The sequence below is a fragment of the Tamandua tetradactyla genome, chromosome 14, assembly GCF_023851605.1.
Source record: "Tamandua tetradactyla isolate mTamTet1 chromosome 14, mTamTet1.pri, whole genome shotgun sequence".
Classification (NCBI taxonomy): domain Eukaryota; kingdom Metazoa; phylum Chordata; class Mammalia; order Pilosa; family Myrmecophagidae; genus Tamandua; species Tamandua tetradactyla.
In genome coordinates, this window is record NC_135340.1 from 86,829,581 (window position 1) to 86,857,152 (window position 27,572).

Genomic DNA, 27,572 nt, shown 5'->3' on the forward strand with positions numbered 1-27,572 from the left:
TTCCCCCATTCAGATCCCAGTAAGTCACTTCTGAGGTAATCCTTGTAATTATTTCTTGTGTATCCTTCAAGTAATTTTCTATTCATAATATAAATTCATAATATAAATATACAGGCATACCTCAGTGATGTTGTGGGTTTGGGTCCAGACCATTACAATAAGGCAAGTCACATGAATTTTTTGTTTCCCAGTGCATATAAAATTTATGTTAACAATATACTTTAGTCTGAGTGCACAATATAATTATTTCTGAATATATATATACATATACTTAATTAAAAATAATTTATTGTTAACCATCATCTAAGCCATCAGTGAGGTGTAATTGTATTGCTGGTAGAGAGTCTTGCATCAATGTTAATATCTGCTGGCCAATAAGGGTGGTGATTGCTGAAGGTTGGGCTGGCTGTGGCAATTTCTGAAAATAAGGCAACAGTGAAATTGCCACATTGATCAACGCTTCTTTTCATGAAAGATTTCTCTGTAGCTTATAATGCTGTTTGATAGTATTTCAACCATAGTAGAACTTCTCTCAAAGTTGACCTAAATCCTCTCAAACCCTGCCACTACTTTATCAACTCAGTTGATGTAATACCCTAAATCCTCTGTTTTATTTTAACGATGTTCATAGCAACATTACCAGGAGTAGATTCCATCTCAAGAAACCATTATCTATGCTCATCCATAAGAAGCAATTCCTCATCTGTTCAAGTTGATCATGAAATTGGACAAATTACATCACATCTTCAGGCTCTACTTCTCAACTCTACTTCTCTCATTATTTCCATCGCCTCTGCTGTTATTTCCTCCACTGAAGTCTTGAATCCTTCAAAGTCATCCATGAGGGTTGGAAACAATATTAATTTTAAAATGTTGATATTTTAACTGCCTCCCTTGAATCATAAATATTCTTAATGGCATCTAGAATGGTGATTCATTTCCAGAAGGTTTTCAATTAACTTTGCCCAGATCCATCAGAAGAATCGCTATCTATGGTCTCTGAAATCTGATGAAATGATTTTTTTAAATATGAAGACTTGAAAGTCAAAATCCCTCCTTGACACATAGGCTAAGGAATGGATGTTGTATTAGCAGGCATGAAAACAATATTCATTTCATTGCACATCTCTATCAGACCTCTTGAGTGACCAGGTGCATTGTCAATGAGAAGTAATATTTTGAAAGGAATATTTTATGGCCAGTAGGTCTCAAGATTGGGCTTAAAATATAGGCTTACCTCATTTTTTGTGCTTCACTTTATTGCACTTCAAAGAGATTGCATCTTTTGCCTATTGAGAGTTTGTGCCAATCCTGTCTCAAGCGAGTTTATTGGCATCATTTTCCCAACAGTTTGTTCTCTCTTTGTATCTTTGTGTCACACTTTAATTAAGGTGTGTATGTTGTTTTTTAAATACAAAATATTATTGCACATGTGATAGACTATAGTATACTGTAAACATAACTTTTATTGTACTGGGAAACCATAAAAAGTACATTACTCATTTTATTGCAATATTTGATTTATTGTGGTAGTCTGGAATGGAACCCACAATATCTCTGAGGTATGCCTGTACTCAGTAAGCCATGCTTTAAATAGATGTGCTTTTTGCTGTCACATCTGTCATTTGTACAGTAGAAGCAGATTTGATGTAGCATAATTCTCTAAGAGTCCTAGGATTATAATGGTAAGGTGCATTAGCCCCTAATGAGAGAGTCAGCATATCTTTCAAACCTTTGAAGCTAAGCATTGACACCTCCTCTCTAGCCACGAAAGCCATACGTGGCATCTTCTTCCAACAGATGGCTGTTTAATCTACTTTGAAAATACTTTGTTCAATGTAGCCACCTTCATCTAAAATCTTAGCTAGATATTCTGGGTAACTTGCTGCAGCATCTACCTCAGCACTTGCTGCTTCACTTTGCGTTTTTATATGATGGATTTGGCTTCTTTCCTCTATCCTCTTGCTCCAACCTATGCTGGCTTCAGTCTTTTCTACCATTTCTTCACCTTTCCTAGACATCATAGAACTAAATAAAGTTCAGGCCTTATTATTTTCCCGCACGCACACATTTACTTTTATTGTAGCAAAGCAACTTGTAGAAGTTTTAATGTTTAAAAGGGAGCATCAGCTTTCCTTTCCAGTGAAACGAAAAGAAAATTTAAAAATAAAAAGGAACACAATTAGAACAGAGAACGTCAGGTTCTGCTGCTTTTCCCATCAAATGGCAGAGCTCAGGTCATCATTAGAAGAGAATTTTATTTTTAAAGTGTCATCTTAAGCTGTAAGAATGTTCAGTAACATCACAATTAAACGTGCCAAAGGAGAAACCATGTTGTCAAAATCCCCACTTAACCCATCCAATCATTTCTAATTCACCCTTTGCTGACCTCTATAACCCTGGTTTTTTAAGATTTTCTTTTTCTTTTTTCTAAACAAGAGAAAGTAGGCAGATACATAATGGTAAGTGCTAACTGTACATATTCACATAGAAACACAGTGCAATCTCTGAGCTTAATATACAGAGAAAGGAGGGAAAGCATTAGAATTCTCTGCACTACTACACAGGGCCAAGCACCCTCCAGCTTCCAGGAGAGTGAAGGGAACAGAAGGTTTTTCTTTTTTCCCAGAGAGCACAGTGGTGTGTTGGTTCCATAAAGCTTTCTGTTGAGACACGAAGGGGTAAAAATGAACTTGAAACAGAAAAGGTAGAGATTCTTTCCCCACTGTATTCTGCACAAGGTATTTCCCCCCCAAATAAGTTGAGGACCACAGCATAAAGGGGAGAAAAGAGAACTCAAAAACAGGGTGAGGGCGGGCCGTGGTGGCTCAGCAAGCAGCGTTCTTGCTGCCATGCCGGAGGCCCGGGTTCGAATCCCGGTGCCTGCCCGTGGGGGGAAAAAAGGGCGAGTGAGAACATGAGGGGAAAAAAAAAAAAAAGACTGGAACTTACTTCCAGAGACTGGAGAAAATTTACAAGGGAAGGTTGAAATCCACTAGGGTTCTATTAGTCATCTCCTCCTTCATCTTCCTCACCTTCCTCTTCCTCATCATCATCATCATCATCATCATCATCTCCTTCCCCTTCTTCATCATCCACGTCAGGAACCAAACAGAAATGTAATGGATTTGGCCAAATAGCATCTTTGCTGACCTCTCCTCGCCCCCCTGCACCTGCATCAGGGTGGTGGTAAACCAGTTAAGGGAGCTCCCTGGTTCTTCACGCGGCCTCTCCCGGCTGGCCTGACTCTGTGTTTGACTTGAATGTTTCATCAAGTCCTTTCTAGATTTCCTTTTGATTCCAGTCGACACTGAAGACGGCCCACCACTCTCACTCAGATGAGATTCTTTGGAGAGGACTTTATTTTTGAAGCAAGGATGTTCATCAAAATAAAAATCTATTCTGTAAGTTGACTTAATATCTTCAAGTTCTGCCACTTCAACTCGTGTCAGATAATGTGGTGCCTCAACATCCTTCTCCCCAAGCACTGCAGACACTTGTGGATGGTTGACGAATGTTGTTACCCCAAAATCGAGGATTTGGGTGATCAGTTCTGACCTCTTCTGAAAGAATCATTGGTGGAATTTATTGTATTTTCATTCTACTTTCAAAATCTTCCCACTGGCTTGTTCATTAAGTCTATCTCAGTATGTACTTCATCAATGTGTTCAATCGCTTCCCGCTGTTCTTTTCTGAAACCTCTTCAGCCATTGTGGTTAGAGTTGAGCTCCTTTTTACTGATTTTAATTTGCGGTGGGAGTGGGGTGGGGGGAGCGGGGAGGGGGAGAGAAGGGAAGGTGAAGGGGGCGGGCAGGTGGCTTTCCCTCAAGCCACAGGTGCTGGTGCTCACTCGGTCCAGCCGCCTCTTCCAGGCATTTGCTCTCCCTTCCCCTGGCTCATGCTTCTCTCATGCCTGATGACAAGGGGGAGTTAGGGAAGGGCGTGGGTCTGGCTGGGGCTTGGGCTTATGGAGGGGAGGTGGCGGTGGGCAAAGGCTGGCGGCAGGTGGCTCAGCTCCCTTACTCAGTGTGTTAATTAGAGTTCTCTGGAGAAACAGAATCAACAGGAAACACTCGTAAATATAAAATTTATGAAAGTGTCTCACGTAACCGTGGGAACGCAGAGTCCAATATCCGCAGAGCAGGCTGTGAAGCCAACGATTCCGATGGAAGGTCTGGACGAACTGCACAGGAGAGGCTCACCCGCTGAAGCAGGAAGACAGCCTGTCTCTTCTGAGTCCTCCTTGAAAGGTTTCCAGTGATTAGACTGAGTGTCACAAAATAGCAAAAGAAGGGGGAAAAGTGAGTATGCATATTCATCATCAGTAGGCATGGAAAAAAACTTGTGTTTACAGAATATGAATAGAGTGTCTAGGATTTCATTTTGAAATATTACAATATTGGTTTTTTATGTCATTTGCAGAGGATAAGGGGAAGAAGTAAGTAGAGTAGCTTGAAGACAGGAGACTAAGATGTCAGAGAAATTGAGGAAGAAGAAAGGTATCAAAACGAAGTCATGAGTCAATTCTTTGTTTCCAAATAAGGATTTATTTATAGGGAGGGCATTGTTGTTGTTAACAAGATTCATTCATGAGGAAGTCATTGATTATCTGGGTTAGCCAAAAGGCTTAATGTGTGGTAAGAAATAGTAACTGCACTTTCAATTTGATTGTGAAAGGAAGAAAAGGAGATCGGGAACCTGAGACTAAATTGGTTCAGTGGCATTTGAGACAAAAAAAAAATAAGCTTAGACAATGAGGAGATGGATTGTGAAAAGAGGGAGAGATTTCTGGTAAAGGAGATTAAATTCATAATCAATAATATCAGTAATATAGTTCTTAAACAAACAAGAGAGATAGTGTTCAGTTGGAGACAATAGACTTAACCAGAGGTAATGTGACTTTTTAATTTAATATGTGAGAAAGAGTAGCCATTCTGTATGAATTCAGGAATATCTGAAGATATTAAGGTATGACACTGTTACGTGGCAAATTACATAATCCATATGCTTAGTCGGAGGTAAGTAAATCTGTTAAAAGTGAGGTCATATGTGAGAATGCATGGTATTCAAAGGCATGGAGAAAATGGTGAGTGTTTAAGTGAAAGAATGATGTAATTGCAAGACATAGTAGGGTTGCCAGATATACCTGAAAAACACTAGGATGTATGACTCTGTGTTTAAGTGAGGGCCAATATCCTAGTCATGTGTTGTGTCAAGTGCAGCCATGGAAAAATGCAAGTAGGTGGAGTCAGTGACTACCAAGGTTTTCATGGATGGATATGGTAGATTGTCATGGGGACATAAGGAGAAAGGCTGGTCTTGATAAGTATATGTTGATACCAGCAATTGTGGATTAAACGGGACAGTAAAAATGAGGGAAGATAGAGACTGATATTTCACAAGTTTCATCAGTGTGGTGGAGGTGCCCATGTGGAAAGAGAATCTGGGCTCTGGGAGTATTTCTGAGAACAAACTAGGTGGACAGGAGGTTATGGTCACAGGGTGGGACCTCTAATGATTAATGTGAGAGGGTACATTCCGGCTAAAACCTCAGAGTTCTTGTAACTCCCAAAGAATGTGAGCTTGGTAGGCAAGCAAAGCAAAATTATAATTTTCAGTGAGTGATTTTCTAGTCATGTCAGTTTTTCCATTACTAAAGTTTTCCAAACCTTTGAGTATGTCATTTATTAAAATGGTAAATAAACCATGATCAGAAATATCAGTATGAGTATAAAATAAGTAAATATACTTAACTGTTCAAGTACATTATCACATTTAATACAACTTTTTTTCTAGACTTCAGGTGCAAATGGATGCATTAATCCTGCTTCTGTTAATGACACATTATCATTTGTTGTTGAAAGGCATTCAGTTGTTAATGGTGGCCAATGGAATAGTTTACAGTGTATGGATTATTAAGGCTCTCATGCATACACACATAAACTGAGAGAAGGAGAAATGCAGGGTTGTGTCATTAATGATGGTTAACACAGGACAGGATTTCAGCAGCTGCTTTTATAAAATATCCAATGGAGCAATCAGATATCCTCCTAAACCTCTTCATTCTATAATCTCTGAGCCTCGTTTTCTTATGAAGATTGTGGGATATGGCAAAAACTTCGTGGTCCATGTACTTCTTCTACATTCTGATGCCAACCGTATTTTCAAAAAATGTTTCTTCATTTAAAAAGTTGTAGGCATACAGAAAATTTCAAAATTACCAAATTTCAGTAAGTAAAATGAAAGATTTTTGAAAAATATAGAAAGATTTTCCTGGATTTAGGCTTGGGACAAATCAAACAATTGCAATACATTTTCCAGAATTTGATAGTCAATATTTTAAGATGCTATGAAAACAAATAGATTTTTTCAACCTCTGATGAAAGGGATTTTATGATAAATTTTGAATTAAACAAATGCAATTTTATTCTGCTTGGGTATGTTCTCCCTAAATATATGCAAGCTTGCCAATATAATACCCAGTTTTATAAGTACATTCTCAATATTCTTCTTAAAAATAGCCTAAATAGGCAAGTTAGGTTACATGACCTGAGCAATGTTCCTGCTAATAATAACACTTATATAAAGTATAATAAAATTTTAAGATATGCTAATGCTTAAAACATATTCGATTTAAAGAAATCAGTTAAGTTTAGTAAGAAATATAAATGGATATTTTTATAATCTTGATTATCTGGATTTCAAAGAATCTGGCTTTTGGTTAATTGGCCATTTATTACCTCAGTGTGTGGAAGAATTTGAATCTGTAGAAGCTTTGTTAATGTCAATAAGTATATTTTTATCAGCAAATGGTATCATAAATAGGTAAAACCTAATTCCTAGCTTCAAAGAGTTTATAGTCTATTTAGAATATATTTGTACCTGGGCACAGTATAAGACAGTAATAATGAAGGAATGAAAATGCTGGAAGCATTTAAAAAGCAGATAGATAAAGGATGACCTAAGAAGTCTTCACAGAAGAGATGACATTTATTGTAAGGGATTTAAATAAGAAAGTAGCATTTATATAATTAGAGCTCTGAATTGCTTTTTTAGAAGCCGTAACAATTCTGTAAACTAGCTAATTCCTGGTAATATTTTGCACTTGGGAACAATGTTGATAAAAACTTGAGACTTTTCTGGATATAATTCCCTTAAATATAGATAAGCTGATTAAATTTCAAATTTAGAACTTTTCTGACCTTTGAAGGCAGTGCTGAATTAAACTGTAAGATTTTAGGCATGTTGTAAATTAATCGCTTTTGTGTTCTGAGTATAAAGAATATACCCTTCATCCATTATTTTTTGTAGTTTTTCTCTCTCTTCTTCCCTTCCATGAAGACAGTTATTGGAAGGAAGTATGCAGGTTTGCAAGCTTTGCGTATTAATTATCAAATTTGCTTCTGATTATGTGCAGTCTGGTTAAATAAAAACTATAGGTGGAATGGATATGGCAGGTGATAAGAAGTTTAAGAAAATGGATTTTGATTGTTACAGTCATTGTTGACTACAAGCCCTGAATTGATATAGAGAGTTGTAAAAAAGGAGTTTATGAAAGTAAATTCTGTCTGTCATAGTCATGCTGACCAAAATTTAATAATCCTGTTTATAATATGTTTGAAAAAAATGAAACTTTTGTGTCAAACTGGGTATTAATACAAAACTCAAAGTTAACTTTATCCTTGCTGGAGTGACATGGATTGTTAGTTTGTTCCTAATGTAAAGTTTTTTCGAGGGGTTTTCTCGATCATCTAAGTGCTTTGTCTTGAAAACAAAGATTTTACATAAGGATAATAGTTTTGTTGTTTGTGTTGGCCTTATGCTTTATTTCAGAGGACAAGTGTTTTCACTGTTAAGGAAAAAAACTGTTGCAGCTTGTCTGTTCTTTCATCTTGTACAAGCAAGGGGCTAAAATACTTTAGCCTATTGCATAGGAGGTGTTTTGAATGTATTACAGTGGTTAAAAGGGATTTTCAATCATGTTCTGGTTGAATTGATATAGGTACAATATTATTCATATATTTAGAGATTGTATAAAATTCCTAAAAATTTGACAATTTTCTCATCGTCTGTGTTATACCTGATATTAATCTGTATGATGTTAAACAGTGGTAAGGTGTTGTTAGTCATAATTTTAGTTATTCTTTAAAAAGATACAATCATATGATGGTGTGGTAGCTCATGACAAACTCTGGAAAGTATTTGTTGAAGAGTGCTGTGAAAAAAATTGCTTTCTTCTTTCTTTGCTTTGTGTATATGTTATATATATATATATATCACTCTGTTCCTGTCTATATTTAAATTTTTGAAATTTTGTTGAGCATGGATATTTGCACTATTTTTGATTTTTAAAAATATTGCATTAAAATATTATTTACCTTGGAAAAAAGCTACAGATCATAGAAACAGCCAAATTGTCAGTTGTACTTTTTGCTCTAATGCTTCTCTAAAAGAATATATGGTCAGCTATAGGTCAGACCTCCATCTATAACATGGAAAGACTTTTAAAAAGGTAGGACAAATATATAAATTACATTTTTATCTGTTAATTAACATAACTCTGGTAAATGTGTAAAAGTACAATAGATCAAAACCTCTTAGCTGTGGTTTTGAAATATAATATATATAAATAATATGAAACAACTATCTAATGTTTTATTTCTGAAATTAGCTTCATTTAAAAAGGCTTATAAAGATTAGAGCTTAGATTGTGAGCTTAAACTGTTATCCTTAAATTCTTAGATGCTTTACTGTTTGTATAGCCTAGTAGTTCCCTGGAACTTTAAGTGTCTGTGTGACTCCTGCGACTCAGGTTTAGCTCTCCAGCTCTGAAAGTCAGCATAGGTCCATATATCAACTGTTTAAAAACACTGAAAATTTTAAACTCCAGTTGAAGATGTGATGAAATCGATCTGGTTAAAACCAAGGTAAATCAATATACAAGGTTAAAAAATAATAATATTATAAGTACTCTAAAGCTTTAACTTTCATGTGAGACAAAAGGAAAAATGTTTATTTTATCCAAAATTTAAATTTTCTGTAGCACAGTATCTAATTTAATGTGTCTAGTCAGTTAATTTAAACAATCTAATATTCACCTTTATTTGATCCAAAACATGGAATAAACATTAAAATTTTAATATTTTGTACAAGTGAATGTTATACCATAATGCATTTCAGAAAATTTGGGCAGAAAATTGAGTTCTTGCAAAGCCCTTTGAAGGACTGGGAAAAATAGAACTATTGAACTTCCCCACCTGGGGAATTCATGACATTTTCTTAATCAGGAGGGCTCTTAATTTAATAGGTCAAAGCCTCAATCTTGAGGCTTGCCCTTATAAAACTTAGTTCTATAAGAGCAAATTGTAATACAATTTGTATTACAAATTGTAATAGCAAATGATTAGTCCCAAGAGTCATCCCCAGAAAATTTCTGCTGTTGCTCAGTGTGGTTTCTTACAAACTCTGACCTTACCCCCTATATGGGACATAATTTCCAGAGGTGTAAGCCTGGCCCTGGCATCATGGAGCATAACTGACCCTGGCATCATGGGACATAGCTGGCCGTGGCATTATGAGACATAAGTTCCAAAGATGAGCCTAGCTCTTATATGGGTTAGTTGACCAAAAAGGGGAAAAGAGATAGAGTTTCAATGGCTAAGAGATTTCAAATCAAGTCAAAAGGTCATTCTGGAAGATATTATTATGCAAGTTTCAACCAGATATTACAAACTACAACAGCATGGCAAACCCCAAACAACAGTATTCCTGGAAACCCTGAAAGATATCCTGGGCTCTATAAAATTTCACTCATTAAGTTAGTTTTTCAGAAAATTAAAACCTCCAGATTGTTTCATTGCAGGGAAATTTTGAAGCCCAGAAAGATGACTCTCCAAGAGCAGCTGCTTTCATCATTTCATTTCTCTGCCCCTTAATAACAATACTCCTTTTCAGCTTTGAAGAAGTTAGAGTCATCACCCAGATATCCCTCCAGATGGTGAGATAATTATCAAGTGAGAGGGAGGAATTGTAACAGAGGAATTAGGATTTAAGTGATGATTTTTTTTTTTAACAGGGCAGGCACCGGGAATCAAACCCAGGTCCTCTGGCATCGCAGGCAAGCATTCCTGCCTGCTGAGCCACCATGGCCCACCCTTAAGTGATGATTCTGATTACTGAGTCATTATATAGACATTCCTTTTCTGCTCTTCGACTATGCACCTAGTGATAAACTCTTTCTCTCTTTGAAAGAAAAGTAAATGTTTAAAAGCAACTATTTAAGCCATTACCTCAAAATTAGAATAGGAAAAGAAATTTAATATCAAAATAAGATGAAAGTTTATACAAAGTCAAGATTAAAGATCAATAAAATAGAAAACATGAAAAAGAGAAAATAAAAAAAACTATGGTATTTATTTAACAATAAAATTGACAAACCTCTATGAAGTATGATCAAAAGAAAAATCCAAATGACCAATATTAGGAATATAAGAGTAGATGAAGGGTGCACGGGTGGTTCAGTGGTAGAATGCTCGCCTTCCATGTGGGAGACCCAGGTTTGATTAGTGAACCATGCACCCCCCCCCCAAAAAAAAACAGTAGCTGAATATTACTACAGACCCATCAGACATTAAAAGCATGCTCATTTGGAGATATGAAAGAGTATATTTTCCAAAACTGAATGCAAGATTATCTCCCATCCCATACGCTACTCTGTAATATGATTTTGTCACACCCCCAACAAGTGTTCTATTCCACTTCTCCATTCCCTAAAATATGGTCAGGCCCGTGACTGCTTTGACCCACAGAAGATTGCAGAAGTTTCGCTGTGCCCGTTCTGAACATAGCCCTTAACTGGCTTGATAGCTGCTATATGCAACCATCGAAAGCCTTGAGCATCAGGGACAAAGTCTGATTATCATGCTGGAAAGATCTTGTGACGACATCCTGCATCTAAGTGAAAAGACAGAAGGACCCAGAGGATTCCTTCTGGGCATTACTTCTTAAACACCATGAGTGTGAGTTAAGTTGCCTTGAACTCTTAAGACCAGCCCGACTGTTAGCTGAAAAGCCCAGAGTGACTTCAGTCCATTTCACCTGAAGCAGAAGAAACACCTGGCTAATCCCTGCCTAACTTTCTGCCCCACAAAGTCTTGAGATAAAATTAAATAGCTGTTAAAAATTCACAAAAATGTGCTGTTATATGTCATGAGGAAAAAGAACTAGAACAATAATTGAGATGTTTCAATACAAAAATCTAAAACAAGTGGCATCAACTGTGGTGTCAGGAGGTCAATGGAAGATAGAAGGATCTTTCCTCAGTTTCCCTTGTTGCTAAGATGTATACCACACAACCTGTTGATTTAAACAGTGGAAATTTATTGGGTGACAGCACTGAAGCTAGCAGATGTTCAAAACTGAGGCATCAGCAAAATGATGCTTTCTCCCTGAAGATTTTTGATTTGGTTCTGGCTGCCATGACCTTAGTTTCCTTGGGTTTCCTATCACATGGAAATGTCCTTTCCTTTCTCTCTTAGGTTATGTTGGCTTCCAGATTCTATTGCTCCACGTGGCTTTCTATTTATAAAGTCTCCAGTACTAGGATTGTGGCCCAATCATTCAGTCTGGACAGATCATAACTAAAAATAACATCTTCAAGATGTCCTATTTACAAAGGTTCACACCAACAAAGGTAGACTAAGGTTAAGAATGTTTTCTTTTCTTGGGGTACATAATTCAACCTACCACAGACTGCCATCTAGACCCCCAAAAGACATGTTCTTCCCATTTGCAAAATATATCCATTCCATCACAACATCTCAGAATCCTTATTTCAATAACAGTGCTAAAGACAAGGTCTCATCAAGATCAATTATATGTGTGGTCCATTCTGAGCTAATACAATGTGGAACAAGCACAGAATAGACATCCCCATTCCAGAATGAAGAATTTAGAAAGAAAACAGGGTTCAGAGGTCCCAAGCAAGTTCCAAACCCAGTTGGGCAAGCTCCATTAGGTCTCAAGGTCTAAGTGTCATCTGTGGATTTATGCTTCATCCTCCAGACCTGTTGAACTAGTAATCCCACTCTTTCTACCTGCTTGCACAGCAGGCTTTCCAAGAATGCTGGGGTATAGGAACTACATTCTCTGAGCATTAAAATAGCAATGAGGCTCTGAGAATGCTGGGGCACAAATGAGAACTTCTCCTAGACTTGAGGTTTGGTACTCTCTCTGAATATCAGAATATATAGCCCACCATCTCCTAGTTCCAGAGGAGTTGATCTGGCCCATCTAAGTGCAGAAGTAAACTGCTTTCTCCACACACATGGTTGGATCCACTCTCTTGACCCAAGGAGATCCTTTTGTTCCAGAACTTTGCTTCCATGATCTTGCCCTTGAAATCCTATTTCCTTAAATTCATCCATTTTCTGTCACTTTCAGTCCAGGATAGCAGTGTATCTGTTCATACAAATTTTGCACAATACTTGAAAGATTTGCACGCAGTTCAAAAGGAACCAAGCGGTCAGACAAAAAGGCCTTCCACAGATCCTTACTGGACAACTACTGCAGTGGTGTGAACTTTCTTTACCACTGAAAAACATGTTCTTTAACTCCATTCCTGTGGGTGCTAATCCATTGTAGGACGGGCCTGTTCACGATGCTGTTTCAGTGAAGGTGTGACCCACCTCAATCACGATGGGTCCTAATCCTATCACTGGAGTCCTTTGTAAACAGAATGAAGTTCAGACAGAAAGCAGCCATAGGAAGTCAGAAGCTGGACATCAATGGAACCTAGAAGTGAAAAAAGAAACCAGGAGACATAGTCATGTGTCTTGCTCTATGGCAGAGCCAAGCATTGCTTACAGCCAGCCCCAGAAGCACCACATTTTTCAGGCAACAGTATCAACATAATGACACTCTGATTTGGGCATTTTCCCAGCCTCAAACCATAAGTAAGTAAATTCCCATTGTTTTATTTGAACTATTTTATGGCATTTGCTTGAGCTTCGCAGGCAATAAAAGCAGATTTTGATACAGGAAGATTGGTGTGCTGCTATTGCAGACACCAAAAATGTGGAAATGGTTTTGAAACTGGGTAATGGGTAGAAAATGGAAGAGCTGTGAGGTACTTGATGAAACATCGAAGCTCAAGGGGATTGCACCAGAGGAACCACCATAGTCTTCTGTTTGCCACCCTTTTGGACAAGAATGTATATTTTGGTTACCCTGAACCCCCATTGTAGTCTGAGCATATGAAAAAAATAGTATATCTCTAGTTCCTAGACCTTTAAAGAGAGAGGCACCATTATTGAGAAACTGTATAAAGGAACTATATCCAAGGTGACTGAGCCACACCTGGTCTGGATTTAGAGGTTGAAATCCTGAACTTCAAGATGATGCCATTACAGGATGAGATCTTGGGGAAGGTGAATATTTTGCTTGTATGAGACACATGTATTGTTGTGGCCTGGGGGCAGACTGTGATAGATTTTATGTGTTCTAAAGATGAACACAATGACATCTTGCATTTATGCTCTTCTTAATGTACTTGGCACCTCCTTAATCAAGCTATTCAGTCAATTGCTCCATCTTTTTGAAATTGGGAAAGCTTATGTTTGCTTTATCTAATAGAGTATGATAGAAGTCATGTTGGATGAATTCTAGGATGGCTGCTAACTGGTCTGGCCACTTTTGCCTCCTGCCTCTTGGAGCCCTGAGCTGCCATTATAGAAATCTGAAAACTGTGTTGGAAAAGCCTTATCTGCATATCCTTACATCTACTTGGAGAGGAAGAAAGGCCCAGGAGAATGCAGCCTTCTAACCATATCTGCCAAGTAGATTTATTTTGGACACTCCATAAAACACCAGACCTTAGCTGAAAACCAGAGTGACCTTAGCTCATGCCACATGGAGCAGAAGAATTGTTCAATCAAGTTTTGTCTAAACTTCCATCTCAAAGAAATTATGAGATACAACACAATACTTCTTGTTTCAGCCACTAAGTTTTGGGATAGTTTGTTTTGCATTAATATATAACTAAACAGGAGAAATGGACAAGCAGATTCTAAAATTATGTTAAAATGAAAGAGTCTTACAGCTACTAGAATAATCTGGAAAAAATTGTAGTATCATGACACAATAAGAATTATTATTAAGCTATTCCAAACAAGATTTTGTAGTACTAGTGTAAGGTTAAACAAATAGATGAATAAAATAGAATACGGAGTCCAGAAATATTTCCATGCACATATGTTAATCTGTGTTCAACAAAGTTCCCAATGTATTTAAATGGGCAAAGGAAAGATTTCTAAACAACAGGTACTGGCAGAATTAGACATTCACATCAAAAAATGTGAATCACAATCTTAATTTCACATAATATTCAAGAAATAATTCAAGAATAAACCTAGAACTTAAAATGAAAACTAGCTTGATAAAGCTTCCAGGAGAAAACAAAGAAAAATATCTTTATGAACTTGGAGTTGCGAAAGATTTCTTTGGAAACAAAAAGAAAAAATGATAAATTGGATTTCATCAAAATAAAAAACTTGTCTTATGAAAATTAACTGCTAATCATATGAAAGGGCAAGGCATAGATCAGGGAAATATTTGCAATACTTATTTCTAAGAAAAGTTTGTATCTAGAATACATAAAGAATTCTTAAAAATCAAGACAAGCCACAGGTTTATTTTGAATGATCAAAAAATATAAACAGACCAGTCAATAAGGAACACAGGGACATGAAACTTTGACATGTTTAGACTTCTGGGAAATGCAAATTAAAACAATGATGTGACACACCTCACAATCACTAGCATAGGTAAAATTAAAGTCGAATATTTCAAATGTTAGTGAGGGTGTGTAGCCACTAGAATTTTCATATGTCCTTGGTGGGCGTATATACAATTCTGCAATGATGTGTAAGGTCAGATAAAGACCCATGTTGGTTAGATGTAGGCTCATGCATAATCACATTCAGACCATGTGAATTATAATGATGATTGCAAATTTTTATTGAGACTTATAAATCAAGCCTTCTCAACACATCTCATTCCACAAAGGTGAATTAGACTATAGCATACTGTTATCCTCAAAATCAATAATGGAGTAATGAAATTCTAAATATGATTTCACGGGGAGTTCTTGAGCATAAAAAAAGGACCCTAAAGTTTATCAGAGAGAATAAACATTGAAGAAATGCAAGTAAAATGTTGAAAATGATGACTCATTAAGGGATGCTACTTCTACCAGATATAAATACACATTAAAAATACTTAATGATTCTTTCAGTTTGCTAAAGCTGCCAGAATGCAATGTACTAGAAATGGACTGGCTTTAAGCAATGGGAATTTATTAGATTGCAAGTTACAATTTTAAGGCTATGAAAATGTACAAACAAAGGCATCAACTGGAGGACTGATTCTCTGAAGAGAGGTTGCCGGCCCCTGGGACACCTCTGTCGCGTGGGAAGGCACATGGTCGGCATCTGCAGGTGCTTATCTCCCAGGTTTCATTGCTTTCAGTTTCTGGCTTTAGTGGTTTTTTCAGCTTCTGTGGGCTTTTTCTCTCTAAACTCTCTTGGCTTTTTCTGCACTTTATCCTCTCATAAAGGAATTCAATAAAAGGATTAAGACCCAGCTTGAATGGGCTGGGTCACTTCTCTATTGAAATAACCTAACAAAAAGTTCCTGCCATAATAGGTCTGCAGCCACAGGATTTAAAAGAACATAGCCTTTTCTGGGGTATATAACAGCTTCAAACCAGCACCATAACAATAATGATACACTGGTGACAGAGAAATAATGCCCCCTAAAATTTAAGAAACATAAGATATGGATCAAAGACTGAACGTTCTAGATATATAAAACAACAAATTAAAAGGATAAATTTCAAATCATTACAGAAAAGAATAATAATTAGTAAATTATGTTAGCAGAGTATTTTATCTATTTGGGAAAAATAAGCTATTTCCTCAACACGAACGAAAATAAATTCTAAATGCGTTGAAAATTGTTTTCTGAAGTTATTAAAAATAGAAAAGGTTAAAATATATAAAATCATTAGGGAAATGAAATTTTCAAAGTGTGATATGATAGAAGAAATCAAAAAGTAAAAGAATAATAAAATATAACATCTATATGTAAAGCATAACTATTAAATAAAATAAGGCAATTATCAAAGAAAATTGGTATATATCTTTAAGATAAAAGAGTCCATCAAAACTCATCAGTAAAAGTTTTTACTCCAACAGAACATGAAAGGATACAAGTAACTGACAAACTTTATGGAGTGAATTTTTATCTCAGATATTGTGTAAGGAACACAAAGACTATTAAGTGATTTTCACTGCCTTCAGGGAACTTATAGACAAAAGTACACTTAATATAATTATATAAATCTAAAAATTAACTAAGTATCCAAAATTAGAGGGCTAAGTTAAGTAAGCTTGGTTATAATCATATCTCTTGATATTATTTCACAAATAGTGTTACGTTTAGGCAGAATCTGAGATGATAAAAGCAGTCTCTATGTAATAATAATAATAGGAAAAAGATCAGGCTACAAAATATTCATATAACATGTTTTACCAGTGGAGGGTACTCGTTCTCCTATAGATTTAGCCTCTCATGAAGCCAGACTGAATAGAGGAGGCAGGAACCATGAGTTTCTTTGACCTCCTGTTTCCTACCTTATTAGGGGCAGATAATATCTTATTTGAAGCCTGACTTAAAGTGAGAAATTTTTGCAAAGATTTTATCAATGAAGTTTCTGTCAAATAAAATATATTCTTGCCTCTTAATGTCCTGATAACCTGCTTTACATTGATGAGTGAGTACAATGGAAGGGAAACAATATATATTGTCAGCATCTTTCTTGACAATGATATCATTTGATATTATCTAATGCCAATTTCTGCATTTTATATTCAAATGTATTATGCCAATTTTACATATGAATGACAGGTTCTTGGTCCCAATTGAAGGTCACAAGGCACTATATGCAAGAAGAAGATGCAGATGTTGAAATACAGCAGAAGTTACATCACATATTTTCAACCATCTGGAAAGATTAATAGATCATTTCTTAAAATATAGCACCAAAGAAAGCTGCTCCACTTGAGGAGAGATATTTCTCAGTTGGAAAAAATTAAGAAAAATTTACTCATTTTCCCACATACTGCCTTGTTCAAATTCTTTTTGTATATTTAACCTCCTTATGATTAATATCATGACCTGGAAGCCCCAATCCTCTTCAACCTTTACCTGTTAGGCAATAAGAACAAAATTATATATTTAAATGATCTTTCAGATAAAAAAAAAGGAATCTATAGTCCAAATGTTTGTATGGGCCATTTTTGTATGGAGAGAAGAGAGCCATATTTGTATGTTTTATTTATTTTATTTTTCCAAAACTTCTAATGAGCACTATTGATTCTGAAAAAGATTAACTTTATTTAAGATAAAAATGTGAAAAAATCTTTCAACAACTAAAATATATTTACAGTATTAACTATAGCACAACTCATCACATACAAAATAAATCTATAATCTCTACAGAGCCATTTTTTACCAATAAAGGAATATATGTTTACCTAAGAAATCTTGAAAATATCAAAAATATATTTTGAACAAAATTGATCACTGGTAGTATTTATGTAATGATTACTTTTCATCATGCACAATTTATTAAACCTATGGATAAAGTCACTACAATTAAATAATCACACATGGATTTCCTCAAAGGAGTAGCTCTCCATTGAAAATAGGTGCTGCATTTCTGCCCCATCTCATTTTCTTTTTCTGACCTGAACTTCTTCATGGCATTTTTTTTTTTTTTTTTTTTTTAAAGGAAAGACAGAGAGAAGGAAGGAAGGATAGAAGGAAGGAAGGAAGGAAGAAAGGGAAACATTTTTAAACATTTTCTTGTTTTTATTGTATTCTGTTTCTCCGTTTTTGTTACATGGGCTGGGGCCGGGAATCGAACCGAGGTCCTCCGGCATAGCAGGCAAGCACTTTGCCCGCTGAGCCACCGCGGCCCGCCCTTCATGGCATTTTTTATCTCTGCATTTCTCATTTTCAAGGATTTTAGGAAAACATACCATAAACAAAGTTAATAAACAGCACTTTGGAGAGGAGATTTACAATTCAAAGGGCATGCACAAAATTAATATCTAAAATAGACAAAGAGTTCTTATCAGTTATCAAACAATATAAAGCAAAGCAAAGGGAATAAATGATAGCAAACATGTCCTGAATCACAGAGGATCCCTAATAAGGTTGATTTTCAGAGACCCTCTTAAGAGAATTTTAATAGACTATGATTTCTAAATAACACCACCAATACACTCTTGCAAAATGTAAAGCCTGTTCAGATTCTTACGCATAAATACACTTCCTAAGTTACCTGCATGATAAGGTAGCCATTCAATCTAGCCTCTGGATTTTGATACCTTCTTCTGTGAATTAAAAATATCATGTACTTATAACATCTCTATAGACACAGAGAGCAAGATAACACATGTACCATCACTATACCATGAAATATTTCAATGTAACCAACCATTTCATGTTTGTAGAAAGACTGTGTCATCTCAGTGTTTCAGAAACAATTATCTTTTACATTTGGGGGATTTTGAAGGTGAATAACGAGAATGTCATTTAACCTAAAGAAGTCTGAATCTTGTTTGTAAACAGAGACCCAGATATCCACTGTTGGCAGAATTTGTCCTAAAAAATAAAAAGATGTTAAATCAACATTAAATATTTAAAACTACACAGTTGTGCACTACTGTAGTTTGTATTTTAAAAGTGAAATAGTAAAATTGCAAATATCAAATCAACATCTTGATTCTCATTTACTGGCCTGACTTCACACAGCATAGCTGAACTTCAGTTTGTCTGAAGGATGTAGAATAGCATCAGGTCCATATTTTATAGTGGTTTTGAATCTATCATTTCAATTCTTAAAAAAAAAAATAGCGTAAATATTCATACAAACACATTCTGTGGTAAGGTCAAAATTTATGTACAATTATGTGCATTTAAACTACAGCACATACTGTTGAGTCATTCAAATGACACATCTCTAAGGGTGATTCTTCTCTAATTAAAATCACTGGGACCTAGACATAGACCATAATCCTGAGAGTAGATTCTGTATATCCACAGACTCCGTGAGAATAATCGCCCATGTAGAACAGAATTAACTAGTCCATGTAATCTGGAGAGAAAATCATAAAAGAATTGAGGTCAAGTCATCAAAGGGGAAGAGAAGACTCCAATCTGCACAAAATTTAAATATGTAAAAATTGTCTTCTTGAAGCCATGACCCTTGAAAAAGGCAAATGTATTGACTTTTTAAGTTCAAACTGCACTTTTAAATATGACCTCTAAATTCACTCTCAAAGCATGAAAGTTCATTTCAGAACAAGGCGTTGAAATCTTGAATCAAATGCAGATAAAGCAATGTCACCCCTCTAGCAATAAGAGTCTTAAGTTGTCACAGAAAGAGTTTCAGACAGAAAAATAGGTAGAATCTGTGTTGTAAGTAAAAAGAAAATTTGAAATATTAAAGGAATGACAGAGTAGTCCATGCATCCTAAGTCTTAATTACACTTTAAAGACCATTCTAAGGGAAGTACTACCAATTGTTTCTTTCTGGACAAAGTTTCAGTGGATGTCTTGGGATTGGCGAAAGAAAATTTCCTCACTTGGAAGTATACCTCAAGAGAAGGAGGACAACTTCTGGAGAAGATGGCGGCTTAGCAAGACGCGTGGGTCTTAGTTCCTCCTCCAGAACAGCTACTAGAGAAGTAGAAACGATTCAGAACAGCTCCTGGAGCCGCAACAGAGACCAAGAAGACAGCGTACCCCATTCTGGAACAGCTGACTGGCTGGGAGAACCCGCTCTGGTGAGATCGCTGAGGGGCGCGGGCTTCCCTGGGCCGGGGCAGCAGGCGGCCGGAGTCCCTCCCTCCCTCCTTCCCAGACCAGCTGGGAGAATGGACAGGCGGTCCCCTCAAGCTGCAGCGGCTGGCACCCACCCGCCACGCGCAGCCCCCTGGACCAGCTGGGAGAATTCAATCGGAGATCCCCAAGCCGTGGAGAATGGCGACCGGGGTCCCGTCCAAACACGTGGCTTCCTGGTCCAACTGGGAACGGTGGATAGACACTTCCCCAAGCCGCAGCGGCTGGCACCTCCCCGCCACACTTGGTAACCCGGGCCAGCTGGGAAATTTGGACAGGCATTCCCCCAAGCTGCGGAGGCTGGCGACCCTCCCCATGCGCGGATCCCCAGGCCGGCTGGGAGATTCAGATTGGAACTCCCCCAAGCCGCTTCGGCTGGCGACCCCCCCCACCCACAGCAAGAGTTTTCCAAAGTTAAAGGGGCCCCAGCATCTTTTACTGGTGGGACCCGCAGACAGAAGAGCACCACGAGTGCCACTTATTGGGCAGGATAAGATAAACAGAGCCCAGAGATTTCACAGAAAAATCTTTCAACCTGCGGGGTCTTACACCCAGGGAAATCTGATTAAATGCCCAGACGCCAGCAGAAGATAACAGATCACACTCAGAAAATTGAAAATATGGCCCAGTCAAAGGAACAAACCAATAGTTCAAATGAGATACAGGAGCTCAGACAACTAATGCTGAATATACGAACAGAAATGTAAAACCTCTTCAAAGATCAAATCGATAAATTGAGGGAGGACATGAAGAAGACATGGGCTGAACAAAAAGAAGAAATAGAAAATCTGAAAAAACAAATCACAGAACTTATGGGAGTGAAGGACAAACAAGAAAAAATGGAAAAAACAATGGATACCTACAATGGTAGATCTAAAGAGACAGAAGTTAGAATTAGTGAATTGGAGGATGGAACATCTGAATTCCAAAAAGAAACAGAAACTATCAGGAAAAGAATGGAAAAATTTGAACAGGGGATCAGGGAACTGAATGACAATATGAAGCACACAAATATACGGGTTGTGGGTGTCCCAGAAGGAGAAGAGAAGGGAAAAGGAGGAGAAAAACTAATGGAAGAAATTATCACTGAAAATTTCCCAACTCTTATGAAAGCCCTAAAATTATAGATCCAAGAAGTGCAGCGCACCCCAAAGAGAATAGACCCAAATAGGCGTTCTCCAAGACACTTATTAGTGAGAATGTCAGATGTCAAAGAGAAAGAGAGGATCTTGAAAGCAGCAAGAGAAAAACAATCCATCACATACAAGGGAAACCCAATAAGACTATGTGTAGATTTCTCAGCAGAAACCATGGAAGCTAGAAGACAGTGGGATGATATATTTAAATTACTAAAAGAGAAAAACTGCCAACCAACACTCCTATATCCAGCAAAATTGTCCTTCAAAAATGAGGGAGAAATTAAAACATTCTCAGACAAAAAGTCACTGAGAGAATTTGTGACCAAGAGACCAGCTCTGCAAGAAATACTAAAGGGAACACTAGAGTCAGATATGAAAAGACAGAAGAGAGAGGTATGGAGAAGAGTGTAGAAAGAAGGAAAATCAGATATGATATATATAATACAAAAGGCAAAATGGTAGAGGAAAATATTATCCAAACAGTAATAACACTAAATGTTAATGGACTGAATTCCCCAATCAAAAGACATAGACTGGCAGAATGGATTAAAAAACAGGATCCTTCTATATGCTGTCTACAGGAAACACATCTTAGACCCAAAGATAAACATAGGTTGAAAGTGAAAGGTTGGGAAAAGATATTTCATGCAAATAACAACCAGAAAAGAGCAGGAGTGGCTATACTAATATCCAACAAATTAGACTTCAAATGTAAAACAGTTAAAAGAGACAAAGAAGGACACTATATACTAATAAAAGGAACAATTAAACAAGAAGACATAACAATCATAAATATTTATGCACCAAACCAGAATGCCCCAAAATACATGAGGAATACACTGCAAACACTGAAAAGGGAAATAGACACCTATACCATAATAGTTGGAGACTTCAATTCACCACTCTCATCAATGGACAGAACATCTAGACAGAGGATCAATAAAGAAATAGAGAATCTGAATATTACTATAAATGAGCTAGACGTAACAGACATTTATAGGACATTACATCCCACAACAGCAGGATACACCTTTTTCTCAAGTGCTCATGGATCATTCTCAAAGATAGACCATACGCTGGGTCACAAGGCAAGTCTTAATGAATTTAAAAAGATTGAAATCATACACAACACTTTCTCGGATCATAAAGAAATGAAGTTGGAAATCAATAATAGGCGAAGTGCCAGAAAATTCACAAATACATGGAGGCTCAACAACACACTCTTAAACAACAAGGGGGTCAAAGAAGAAATTGCAAGGGAAATTAGTAAATACCTCGAGGCGAATGAAAATGAAAACACAACATATCAAAACTTATGGGACGCAGCAAAAGCAGTGCTAAGAGGGAAATTTATTGCCCTAAATGCCTATATCAGAAAAGAAGAAAAGGCAAAAATGCAGGAATTAACTGTCCACTTGGACGAACTGGAGAAAGAACGGCAAACTAATCCCAAAGCAAGCAAAAGGAAAGAAATAACAAAGATTAGAGCAGAAATAAATGAAATTGAAAACATGAAAACAATAGAGAAAATCAATAAGACCAGAAGTTGGTTCTATGAGAAAATCAAGAAGATTGATGGGCCCTTAGCAAGATTGACAAAAAGAAGAAGAGAGAGGATGCAAATAAATAAGATCAGAAATGGAAGAGGAGACATAACTACTGACCTCACAGAAATAAAGGAGGTAATAACAGGATACTATGAATAACTTTACGCTAATACATACAACAATTTAGATGAAATGGACGGGTTCCTGGAAAGACGTGAACAACCAACTTTGACTCAAGAAGAAATAGATGACCTCAACAAACCAATCACAAATAAAGAAATTGAATTAGTCATTCAAAAGCTTCCTAAAAAGAAAAGTCCAGGACCAGGCGGCTTCACATGTGAATTCTATCAAACATTCCAGAAAGAATTAGTACCAACTCTCCTCAAACTCTTCAAAAAAATCGAAGTGGAGGGAAAACTACCTAATTCATTCTATGAAGCCAACATCACCCTCATACCAAAACCAGGCAAAGATATTACAAAAAAAGAAAACTACAGACCAATCTCTCTAATGAATATAGATGCAAAAATCCTCAATAAAATTCTAGCAAATCAAATCCAACAACACATTAAAAGAATTATACATCATGACCAAGTAGGATTCATCCCAGGTATGCAAGGATGGTTCAACATAAGAAAATCAATTAATGTAATACACCATATCAACAAATCAAAGCAGAAAAATCACATGATCATCTCAATTGATGCAGAGAAGGCATTTGACAAGATTCAACATCCTTTCCTGTTGAAAACACTTCAAAAGGTAGGAATACAAGGGAACTTCCTTAAAATGATAGAGGGAATATATGAAAAACCCACAGCTAATATCATCCTCAATAGGGAAAAATCGAAAACTTTCCCCCTAAGATCAGGAACAAGACAAGGATGTCCACTATCACCACTATTATTCAACATTGTGTTGGAGGTTCTAGCCAGAGCAATTAGACAAGAAAAAGAAATACAAGGCATCAAAATTGGAAAGGAAGAAGTAAAACTATCACTGTTTGCAGACGATATGATACTTATACGTCGAAAACCCGGAAAAATCCACAGCAAAACTACTAGAGCTAATAAATGAGTACAGCAAAGTAGCAGGTTACAAGATCAACATTCAAAAATCTGTAGCATTTCTATACACTAGTAATGAACAAGCTGAGGGGAAAATCAAGAAACGAATCCCATTTACAATTGCAACTAAAAGAATAAAATACCTAGGAATAAATTTAACTAAAGAGACAAAAAACCTATACAAAGAAAACTACAAAAAACTGTTGAAAGAAATCACAGAAGACCTAAATAGATGGAAGGGCATACCATGTTCATGGATTGGAAAACTAAATATAGTTAAGATGTCAATCCTACCTAAATTGATTTATAGATTCAATGCAATACCAATCAAAATCCCAACTTACTTTTCAGGAATAGAAAAACCAATAAGCAAATTTATCTGGAAGGGCAGGGTGCCCCAAATTGCTAAAAGTATCTTGAGGAAAAAAAACGAATCTGGAGGTCTCATGCTGCCTGACTTTAAGGTATATTATGAAGCCACAGTGGTCAAAACAGCATGGTATTGGCATAAAGATAGATATATCGACCAATGGAATCAAATAGAGTGCTCAGATCTAGACCCTCTCGTCTATGGACATTTGATCTTTGATAAGGCAGTCAAGCCAACTCACCTGGGACAGAACAGTCTCTTCAATAAATGGTGCCTAGAGAACTGGATATCCATATGCAAAAGAATGAAAGAAGACCCGTATCTCACACCCTATACAAAAGTTAACTCAAAATGGATCAAAGATCTAAACATTAGGTCTAAGACCATAAAACAGTTAGAGGAAAATGTAGGGAGATATCTTATGAAACTTACAATTGGAGGCAGTTTTATGGACCTTAAACCTAAAGCAAGAGCACTGAAGAAAGAAAGAAAGAAATGGGAGCTCCTCAAAATTAAAGACTTTTGTGCATCAAAGAACTTCATCAAGGAAGTAGAAAGACAGCCTACACAATGGGAGACAATATTTGGAAACGACACATCAGATAAAGGTCTAGTATCCAGAATTTATAAAGAGATTGTCCAACTCAACAACAAAAAGACAGCCAACCCAATTGCAAAATGGGAAAAAGACTTGAACAGACACCTCTCAGAAGAGGAAATACAAATGGCCAAAAGGCACATGAAGAGATGCTCAATGTCCCTGGCCATTAGAGAAATGCAAATCAAAACCACAATGAGATATCATCTCACACCCACCAGAATGGCCATTATCAACAGAACAGAAAATGACAAGTGCTGGAGAGGATGCGGAGAAAGAGGCACACTTATCCACTGTTGGTGGGAATGTCAAATGGTGCAACCACTGTGGAAGGCATTTTGGCGGTTCCTCAAAAAACTGAATATAGAATTGCCATAGGACCCAGCAATACCATTGCTAGGTATCTACTCAAAGGACTTAAGGGCAAAGACACAAACGGACATTTGCACACCAATGTTTATAGCAGCGTTATTTACAATTGCAAAGAGATGGAAACAGCCAAAATGTCCATCAACAGACGAGTGGCTAAACAAACTGTGGTATATACATACGATGGAATATTATGCAGCTTTAAGACAGAATAAACTTATGAAGCATGTAATAACATGGATGGACCTAGAGAACATTATGCTGAGTGAGTCTAGCCAAAAACTAAAGGACAAATACTGTATGGTCCCACTGATGTGAACCGACATTCGAGAATAAACTTGGAATATGTCATTGGTAACAGAAACCAGCAGGAATTAGAAACAGGGTAAGATACTGGGTAATTGGAGCTGAAGGGATACAGACTGTGCAACAGGACTAGATACAAAAACTCAAAAATGGACAGCACAATAATACCTAACTGTAAAGTAATCATGTTAAAACACTGAAAGAAGCTGCATCTGAGCTATAGGTTTTTTTTTGTTTGTCTGTTTGTTTGTTTGTGTCTTTTTTTACTATTATTATTATTTTTATTTTTTTATCTATATTAACATTCTATATCTTTTTCTGTTGTTTTGCTAGTTCTTTTCCTAAATCGATGCAAATGTACTAAGAAATGATGATCATGCATCTATGTGATGATGTTAAGAATTACTGATTGCATATGTAGAATGGAATGATTTCTAAATGTTGTGTTAATTTCTTTTTATTCTTTAATTAATAAAAAAAATTAGGAAAAAAAAATCTTCCTCTACTGAAGTCACCCTCTGGTGTGCATTCACATGGGACACAAATATCTTTATGTTTTTAGTCCACTCAGAAAGGTCTATCCAGATACTTTTTCCCCAGACCTCTTTGTCACCAATTTTCCAATTATGGTTTTTCCAAGTCCCTGACCATCCAGCCAAACCATTAGCAACAACCCATGAGTCAGTATATAAATGTACCTCTGGCCAGTTCTCCTTCCAAGCAAAATGAACAACCAGGTGCACTGCTCGAAGTTCTGCCCACTGGGAAGATTTCCCCTTACCACTGTCTTTCAAGAACATCCCAGAAAAAGGTTGTAATAGTGCAGCTGTCCACTTTTGGGTGGTACCTGCATATCGTGCTGAACCATCTGCAACCAGGCCCGAGTTTTCTCTTTCTCAGTCAATTCACTCTAAGGAACTCCCCAAAAGGCCATGGCTCTGGTCTGGGAAAGAGAAAGTAATGTGGCAGAAGTGGAGACCATGGGCATTTGGGCCACTTCTTCATGTAACTTATTTGTGCCTTCAGGACCTGCTCTGGCCCTATCTCATATATACTATTTCCATTTTACAATAGAGTGCTGCTGTGCATGCCCAACTTTATGATTTGGTGGGTCAGACAACACCCAGCTCATGATGGGCAACTCAGGTCTCATGGTAACTTGGTGGCCCATGGTTAAGCATCCAGTCTATACTAAGGCCCAGTAGCAGGCCAAAAACTATTTCTCAAAAGCAGAATAGCTATCTACAGCAGATGGCAAGGCTTTGCTCCAAAATCCTAAGGGTCTGCATTGTGGTTCTCCTATAGGAGCCTGCCAAAGGCTCCAGACAGCATCTCTATTTGCCACTGACACTTCCAGCACCATTGGATCTGCTGGATCATACGGCCTAAGTGGCAGAGAAGCTAGTACAGCAGGCTGGACCTGTCACAGACCTCCTTTTGTTCAGGTCCCCACTCAAAATTAGCAGCTTTTCTGGTCACTCAATAAATAGGTCAGAGAAGCACACCCAAATGAGGAATATGTTGTCACCAAAATCCAAAAAGACCAACTAGGCATTGTGCCTCTTTTTTGGTTGTAGGAGGGGCCAGATGCAGCAACTTCCCCTTCACCTTAGAAGGGATATCTCGAAATGCCCACTGGACACCTAGAAATTTCGCTGAGGTGGAAGACCCCTGTACTTTTGTTGGATTAATTTCCCATCCTCTGACACACAAATGCCTTACCAGTAAGTCTAGAGTAGTTGCTACTTCTTGCTCACTAGGTCCAATCAGCATGATATCATCAATATAATGGACCAGTGTGATGTCTTGTGGGAGGGAGAAACGATCAAGGTCCCTGCAGACAGGATTATGACACAGGACTGGAGAGTTGATATACCCCTGAGGTAAGACAGTGAAAGTATATTGCTGACCTTGCCAGCTGAAAGCAAACAATTTCTGGTGGTCCTTACTAATAACTATTGAGAAAAAAACATTTGCCAGATCAATAGCTGCATAGCAGTTACCAGGGGATGTATTGATTTGCTCATGCAATGATACCACATCTGAAACAGCAAGCGCAATTGGAGTTACCACCTGGTTGAGCTTGGGATAATCCACTGTCATCCTCCAAGACCCATCTGTTTTCTGCACAGGCCAAATAGGAGAGTTGAATGGGGATGTGGTGGGAATCACCACCCCTGCATCCTGCAAGTCCTTAAGAGTAGC

General features: G+C 37.1%; 1 pseudogene; it reads right to left on the minus strand.

Annotated features, from left to right (window-relative positions):
- Positions 1-3,006: 3,006 nt before the first annotated feature.
- LOC143655504 (protein SET-like) lies at positions 3,007-11,758 on the minus strand (annotated as a pseudogene).
- Between the last annotated feature and the right edge of the window lie 15,814 nt (positions 11,759-27,572).